The sequence below is a fragment of the Eptatretus burgeri genome, chromosome 9, assembly GCF_056783735.1.
Source record: "Eptatretus burgeri isolate ZD-2024b chromosome 9, Ebu_testis_v1, whole genome shotgun sequence".
Classification (NCBI taxonomy): domain Eukaryota; kingdom Metazoa; phylum Chordata; class Myxini; order Myxiniformes; family Myxinidae; genus Eptatretus; species Eptatretus burgeri.
In genome coordinates, this window is record NC_140969.1 from 93,898,939 (window position 1) to 93,907,457 (window position 8,519).

Genomic DNA, 8,519 nt, shown 5'->3' on the forward strand with positions numbered 1-8,519 from the left:
TCAATTATTATTAAAAAAAAATTATTTAAATATGTTTCAATTTTCAACTTTTTTCTTTTCCTGAAATAGACTTTTCCATTATTTAATTTTTCGATATTTTGGAAAAAAAACAAAAAGTTCGTTTTCATTACGAGGCAGATTTTCAAGTGCTACCATTTGGTTAATATTACGAGTTGGCTATACCGGGAACCATCTCCAATCGCAGCCCTCTGGAGTCCAGCTGGTATTAATTTACGGTGTGATACAATGGTACAAATGACTGTTAGACAGGTGAGCGTTTCAGATATTCTATAAGTATGAGAAACAACTTGATTTTAAAAATGAGCTTGGATTCCCCCACCCTCACCCTTTCACAAATCTCGAGTTCGATGTAAGCAATTCAAATAGATTTTTTAATGCAGTTATGTAATCCTATCTATTGGGGGAACACAAAAAGGTGAAGGCAACACCAACAATTTGTGAGTTTTAGCCATATCGAGTGGAAAAGAAAGACTGATTGTCCGTATATTGCAAAAGTTTTTAACAGGCAAAGCCCTAACAAATGGTGTTTCGAGACTTTATCCTGTAATTGAGCAACCTAACTATAATGCTCCATTATGACAATCCTCTTGCTCCCTGGTCACATTATGTCCTTATCTCGAAAGGCGAGTCATGTAAGAGTAAAAAGATTGGATTAGAAATGGGCGGGAATCACAGAAGTCCAACCCAGCCAGGCGCCTGTAAGATCACGGCCTGGAATAGCTGGATCAAACTTATTGACAACTTTCCCTGGCAGGACCCTCCTTATATGGCGACCCAAGCCCAAAATCGCCCCTATATGCTTGGTTGAGGGAAGAATGTCGTTTTCCAAGCTCCATTAACAATTCCCTTGTTTGACGTTTTCCAGTCCCTACTTCACGAGGAAGGGAGTAGAGGGTGGCGGGGGGCGTGCTGGGCAGCCATGACGCCCGCATTGCTGCACGAATGAGATCATAATGGTTGTAAACGAAAGAACAGCTGCGGGGAAAGTGTCCAACGTCGTTTTGGGGACATCATCACTCGGGTGAGTGGGCGATTCCTCTGCGTTTATACATGTGGTCTCGGTCGAGTATCTCGAGTATCCAGAGAATGACAGAGAATAAAGGGGGCTGCTCTCGCTCAGACACGTGATTCAGATAAAGTCATTTCCAGAGTCTCGTGGGGTTCTCAAAGGAAGCTGAAAGACAATAAACAAGAGGGGCAGTTTTAAATCCGTGGAAGTTTCCTAAAGTTGTTCAGGCTTGGTGTGCTGCAACCATGCAAGTGCCGGCTCTGGTTGTCTTCGTGTACTTGCGTGTTATCTCGGTCTGCATGACTGTGACTTGGAGAGCAGAGGGTGCAGCCTTTTTGTGCAACCATACAAGCTGTTTAACTGTCCTGCAATCAGATCATGAGCTTTCTTGGAATGTAGCTCAGCACAAATGCAACGACCTTGATGGTGGTGATCTGGTGAGCATCGATATGATTGCTCAGGTTAACCAGGTTGTCAATTTTGTGCGAAATCACTCATCGATTAGCTTTGAGGTCTGGGTCGGGCTTCGCAAAGATGCCAGTTCGGACTGCAAGGGTGGCACTTGGCCTTCACTCATCTTTGAGGCAGCAGACTCGCTGTTGCCCCTCCCTGGTCCAAACTGCTCCTTAAAGGAAGACCAGTGCCTGAGCTTGGGGAGTGGAGCCGGAGCTGGACCGATTAGGCTGTCGTGGAAGGTCCGGCCATGCAGCGATGCGACTGGAGTACATGGCGCACTGTGCACTCTTTCAATGAAACAAACATCTATGGTGCGTGGACCCCGACCCTTCAACACTGTATCCCTTGAGCTCCTCTCTCGCCCAGTTCACCACAAAGACCCTTGCTTTCCAGATCCTTGCACAAACTCTTTATGTGACGAACAGTCTGGATCTTTTGAGTGTATTTGTGTGGATGGTTACAAAGAGTTCAACGCCACCTTTTGCGAAGACATCAATGAGTGCGAGGAATTAAATCACTGCGAGAGCTCTGAGGGTCCTTCCTTTTGTGTGAACGAAGATGGCGGATACTTTTGCGAATGCACGGCAGGTTACACGCTTCACGCCAGCGGCCTTGACTGTATGGATATAAATGAGTGCTTGAGTGAAGAACATGCCTGTGACCAAATGTGCAACAACACGATGGGGTCATATACCTGTGGCTGCAAGTCAGGGTACACACTGGACACTGACAAACGTGGCTGCACATCTGCTGCATCGGGCAAGTCACTCCTGCCCATACTAGTGGTGGTGCCGCTGTTGTTGGTGCTTCTCTGCTTACTGCTGGGATACCTCTTCAAACGTTACCGGAGCCGCAGCCGAAGATTACCGAATGCCGAGGCTCAGAAAGAAAGAGGCCATGCGGAGGGGCTTCCGCTGCACTAGACCATAGCCATGAGACAGACCGGCAGCACGAGCAGCAAGACCGGGCTGATATCGAGCCTCATTGGCCTTGTTTGACGAGACCTTTGCACTGCACCGTGCAACGTATGCAGCTGTGCTTTAATTAAGACCCTCCTTCGTCCTCCAGTATGGTCATTCTGTTGATGTTTGTCTCTTTTATCTTATCTTCAGTACTCGGTACCCCATTAAGCAAAGATAAATCTCCTATGATTTCTATAAGATCTGATAGAAATATCATCAGATCTCAAAAGAAGTTTCTTTCGACGGACACAAAACAATGTCCCGATATCTGTGCCGAAATATATCATGTATGTTATAAAGCCATAATTTCAATCATCGATCAAGTTATGTAAAGAAAAGGCATTTTGCAGGGATTTGTGTGCTGGGGGTGGGGGCACTCTCTCTCTTTCTCCCTCTCTGTCCAGATATCTTTTACAAACTACAACTAGAGGGCTGCGATCGGAAATTGTTGATGGTTCCCATAAAAGCCAACTTGTAACATTAACCAATTGCTAACACTTGAAATTGTGCCTCATAATGAAAATAAACACTTAAAAAAACAAAAAAAACAGAGGGACCTTCTGGACACCGAGACTAAACACTTAATGCTTCCCTCTAGGAGCAATAATAATTCAAAATATAAATAATGACGAAAAAGTAAATAATGATAAAAAAAAATGATGCAAAATTAAATAATAAAAAATTGAATAATATTTTTATAATTGGAAATTGAAAGTTTTATGGGAAAACAAATAAATAAATAATTGAAAATTGGAAAACATGACGGAATTGAAAATTCTGAAAAAAATTCAACAATCAAAATTTTAAAACAATTTAAATAATTGAAAACTGAAAAATTAAACAATGGGGAAATTACTCTTCAAAAAGTGGACACCATGGACAGCAAAAACAACGACTGCCTCCCTCCGGGAACCATAACAACGTAAACAATCATCGACTGACAATGAACGGACGCACCGGAATAACGAACTCAGTGCCACGTCATTTTTGTAGTATCGCAAACCCCGAATAAAACTAGATTGTATATCTCATAACAGATTCTTCAGCACGTTTCACATCGATTTTTATTTTTATAGATTTTTTCACTAATTAATTTTGTTTAGTTAGTGGGGAGGGGGGGGGGAGCTGCGGATTAAACCTTGGTCGGGGTTTGAAGATGTAATCCATGGAAGACAACGGTGTGTGGTCTGATGGATACTAATTACACATCCGGAAGAAAAAAAAATAACGAATTGCAGGAGTGACAAGGGTGAAAAGACAGCACAAAAGTTTGTGGGGCTGGGAAATTCAAGTCCTACGAGAAGTTTTTGAATGCATCTTGAGTACGTGCTACTTCACCTGGTCTGGGGCGGGATGTACCTAGAGGTATGCACACTCACCTTCAAGCTGGTCTATACTGGGTTCGAATCCCGACCCAGCTATAAATTGTCATCCCTGTGTTTCGCAGGCAGGGTGATTCATCAATGTGTGTGCCGTCAATCGGATGGATGTTAAATTGAGCGTCGCATCTGCCGGCATTAGTTGGTGGATGTTAAAGTTCCCACGGTGTCCTTCATGAAGAGTAGGCGGGTTGTCGCCTGCACCATGAACAAATGACAAATTCCTGACCAAATGCATCAGCTACACTGCTGCACCTCGGTGATGATGTGACACTGCCAATGTGCATTTGTTAACAACACCCTGTTTCATTTGTTCGCCCTTTATAACCAGCACTAGGGTGTTTATATGACATGAATAAGGGAAGCGTATTCAGCATCTAACCCTTTAACATAAACATCTGTTATAATTACAGTACTTATAACTGTTTGCTTTCTCAATATAAACATACTTATCGTTAAGCTTGGTATGTGCTTTCCTACCTGGCCATGATGTAGACAATCCGACGAGAAAACTATCGTCCTGGAGATTCACAAATCGAGCATTACCTTGTGCTCGCAATCTCTTGTGGAGGTTGACGGATCCCATGGTACAATTCAAAAAGTGCAGGCAATTGTGTACTTTGTCGAATTCTAAAGTCCTGCCGTTGCTCCCTGCTGGCAAACTACCCAAGGCATCTCTTGCAAAAGATTGCTTTTTTTATTTTATTATTATTATTATGATTATTTTAAATAAAAGCAATCTTTTGCAAGAGATGCCTTGGCAGTGAGTCCTTACCTCTTCCATGAACATGGTCGAGGTTCATGGGAGAGGTAGAGCAGATCGGAATGAAACAACATGGAAATGAGGAAACGCCATCGTGGCATGCTTTGCCTTGCCAAAAATGGAAAGGGCAGCTTTGTCAGCTTCTTCACTGTCCTGTGGAAGATGTATGGAGGGGTGGGGTGTACGTCACATGAATAATCACACTAAACTACATGATGATGTAAATCATTGATTTAATTTGTAATAACCTAAGTTTCATTGCAATAACTGGAGCATCTGTAAGAATTGACTCTCTCTCTCTCTCTCTCTCTCTCTCTCTCTCTCTCTCTCTCTCTCTCTCTCTCTCTCTCTCTCTCTCTCTCTCTCTCTCTCTCTCTCTCTCTCTCTCTCTCTCTCTCTCTCTCTCTCTCTCTCTCTCTCTCTCTCTCTCTCTCTCTCTCTCTCTCTCTCTCTCTCTCTCTCTCTCTCTCCTTACTTGGTGTTTTGATTTAGTTGAAAGGTAGTAAGAGAACAATTCCCCAAATTTATCATCAAGTGTGCCCTTCATGATAAAAAATACCAGCAGGTATGTTTCGTTGCTTGAAGTTCAAGGTTAATAAACTTCTTGTTTTTTTTTTGAGAGGAAGAGGCTGCAGAAGTCAACATAATGTCACCTGCCAAACCCTACCACCTTCCTTCAAGTATCCACCAACTACAACACCTCATCTCCCTGGCATGTGATAAACGTTTTACAGCAAGTTGTTTCTGCAAAACTTTGTGCATCTACACGTTGCATGTGCACGGGGTTCTTGTAGCCACCTGCCACCTGTGCTGACTTCCCATTGGATATGTGGTGTGTAGAAACACGATCACAATGAACGATCCCATGCGGAACACTTTTGAAACTCCAACTTCTGCTCGGTCACATGATTGCAGAACTTCTTGTGTTTCTTTTGAAACTTTAAAATAATGCATCTCTGTGTGTGTGTGTGAGGTCAATGTAGTCTTCCACAGTATTATATAAGATATTATAACGATTGATCGTATGATATGAAAATGCAGCAATTTTTGCTGGTTTGCAGTATTTTATACAGTGTTACATAACGATGGTTAATAAAATGAATACTGAATCCCAAATGCAGTTCTGGTATCATTTCTGAACTTGTTGGTGCTCAAACCAGAAGTGCATTAACTGTGTGTCGTGGTTGTTTCTGATCGTTCTAGTTGTGCGAAGGTGGATAGAGTGTTGGAAACCATCTTTAAGAAAATGCTCGAAACACCCCTGCTTTCGTTGATGTGTTTGTGAGTGTGGACAGAGATTTACCCACCCCCCTCCATTGTCCTTTTTGCCAAAATGCTGTATCCAACCTGGTCTGTGCTATTGTTCTTCAGTCACTGGTTTGGTTGCTTTCAACAACTGGGAAGGAAATTTGATGCACGAGGATGATTCGCATCATCTATGCAGGAGAAGTTTAATGCAAGATTCCAACTGCTTCCTTAATGCAAAACCTTCGTCCCATCACCATTGTTCCAGGCAAAGATTGACATCTATCTCTCTGATCAGAAATTTGCTCACCTGGGAAAAAAATATTTCAGAGAAGGTATTAGCATCGTGTGGTGTCCGTCATTCAGGCTGTATGTAAGCAATCGGATCTTATTCTCCTACACTTTGTACACAATTTTTGAAACATGACCGCAACCTTAATCACCCGTGTCACTTATTAATTTGGTGTTACATCGCAGCACTGGAATCCCCCCCCCCCCCCCCAGGATACCCCTTAGAGCTCACTCGGTAGCGGCTGGATAAGATAACCAAGAAACCAGTGATAGGCCAGAAAATATGTAATGTTGAAGAAAGTAAACACCTGTGGAATTTTTTTTAATGCAGTGAACAAACTTTGGTACTTCATGGGTGATAAAGGTTATGGTCAAGTTTCATCAAAATTGTGTGTGTGGTTTCAGAGAAGAAAGCAATACATATTCGGGTGGGCAACCCCTCCCTCCCCATAAACCCCCCACGACCCCCATTTTTCTCATATCATGAACAAACTTAAGTACATCATGCGTGATAAAGGTGGTGGTCAGGTTTTGTTGGAATTGTGTGTGTAGTTTCTGATAAGAAAGCAAAACCATATTTTGGGGGGTGACCTCGTCCCTTTATAACCCCTAGGCCCCGTTTTTTCTCGTGTCATTAACAAACTGGTACATCATGGGTGATGAAGGTTGTGGTGAAGTTTCATCAGAATTATGTGTGTAGTTTCAGAGAAAAGGAGCAAATACATATTTTGGGGGTCAACTCCCTTCCCCCCAACCCCCATACACCCTCTTAGTTCCTGACTTTTTTGATGTCATGAACAATCTTTGGTACATTACGGATGATGAAAGTTGCAGTAAAGTTTCATCGGAATCACGTGTGCCTTTCTGAGAAGAAAGCAAATAACTCTTTAGCGGGAGCAATCCCTCCGTAGACGCCCTCGGACCCCGTTTTATTTTAATGCCTTGAGCAAACTTCGGTACATCACGGGTGATGAAGATTGTGGTCAAGTTTCATCAGAATTGCATGTGCAAGTTTCAGAGAAGAAGTTGCAAGTATTTACGGACGGACGGACGACGTGCCATCCCATAAGCTCCCTGGAACGACGTTCCAGGTGAGCTCAAAGCAGGACAACTTCACTCTAGTGCAGTGGTCTTCACTATTTTTTGCAGGTGAGGTCACTTTTGTCGATAAGACATCAGTGTGAGAGCTGACGCAGTGCCTGCAGGACTCCATAATGGCTGCTATTAGGCCCCGGCCCTACATACTGTTCTTTGTTTTGGTGAACTGGGCTACAAGCACAGTAATTTGTATAATGCCAGCTACTGTTGTTGTAGTTATGTTACTTTTATTCTTCGTGTTGGAACACTCAATTGAAACCAATGGGTCAATTCAAAAGTATTTATGGCAAATTATGATGGGGGTGTTTTCACATTTGTGTATTATCGGCCACTCATGAGGGGTCGTACTTTAGGCCACCAGTGGGTCACCAGTGGCTGGCGGGCCGTGCAATGAAACAGAGCTCTCGTGGGTCGCTGGTTCAAAAAAATTCAGATAAAACCATTTACAGAGTCTTGTGGGGTTCTCAAAAGAAGCTGGTAAAGACAATAAACAAGGTGAGCAGTTTTAAATCCGTGGAAGTTTCCGAAAGCCGTTCAGACTTGCTGCAACCATGCAAGCGCCGGCTGTGGTTGTGTCTGTACTTGGGTGTTATCTTGGACTGCATGACCGTGATTCAGAGAGCAGAATGTGCAGCCTTTTTGTGCAACCATACAAGCTGTTTAACTCTCCTGCAATTGGATCATGACCTTTCTTGGAATGTAGCTCAGCACAAATGCAACGACCTTGACGGTGGTGATCTGGTAAGTATCAATAGGGTCACTCAGGTTAAACAGGTTGTCACTTTTGTGCAAAACAACTCATCAACAATCTTCGAGGTCTGGGTCAGGCTCTGCAAATATGCTGCTTTGGACTGCAAGGGTGGCTCTTGGCCTTCGCTCATCGTTGAGTGTCCGGACTCGCTGTTGCCCCTCCCTGGTCCAAACTGCTCCTTAAAGGAAGACCAGTGCCTGAGCTTGGGGAGTGGAGCCGCAGCTGGACCAATTAGGCTGTCGTGGAAGGTCCAGCCATGCAGCGATGCGACTGGAGTACATGGCGCACTGTGTACTCTTTCAATGAAACAAACATCTATGGGACGTGGAGCCCGACCCTTCAACACTGTGTCCCTTGAGTTCCTCTCTCGCCAAGTTCGCCACAAAGACCCTTGCTTTCCAGATCCTTGCACAAACTCTTTATAAGACGAACAGTCTGGATCTTTTGAGTGTGTTTGTATGGAAGGTTACAAAGAGTTCAATGCCATCTTTTGCGAAGACATCGACGAGTGTAATGAATTCAATCATTGCGAGAACTCCGAGGG

General features: G+C 43.5%; 1 long non-coding RNA gene across 1 annotated transcript in view; it reads left to right on the forward strand.

The window, feature by feature from the left end:
• Window positions 1-5,706, forward strand: part of LOC147020640 (uncharacterized) — a 44,778-nt gene extending 39,072 nt beyond the window's left edge. Inside the window, exon 4 of the long non-coding RNA XR_015061909.1 lies at window positions 887-5,706. This is a non-coding gene — a long non-coding RNA (uncharacterized LOC147020640). The remainder of the gene's footprint in view (window positions 1-886) is intronic.
• Window positions 5,707-8,519: the final 2,813 nt, after the last annotated feature.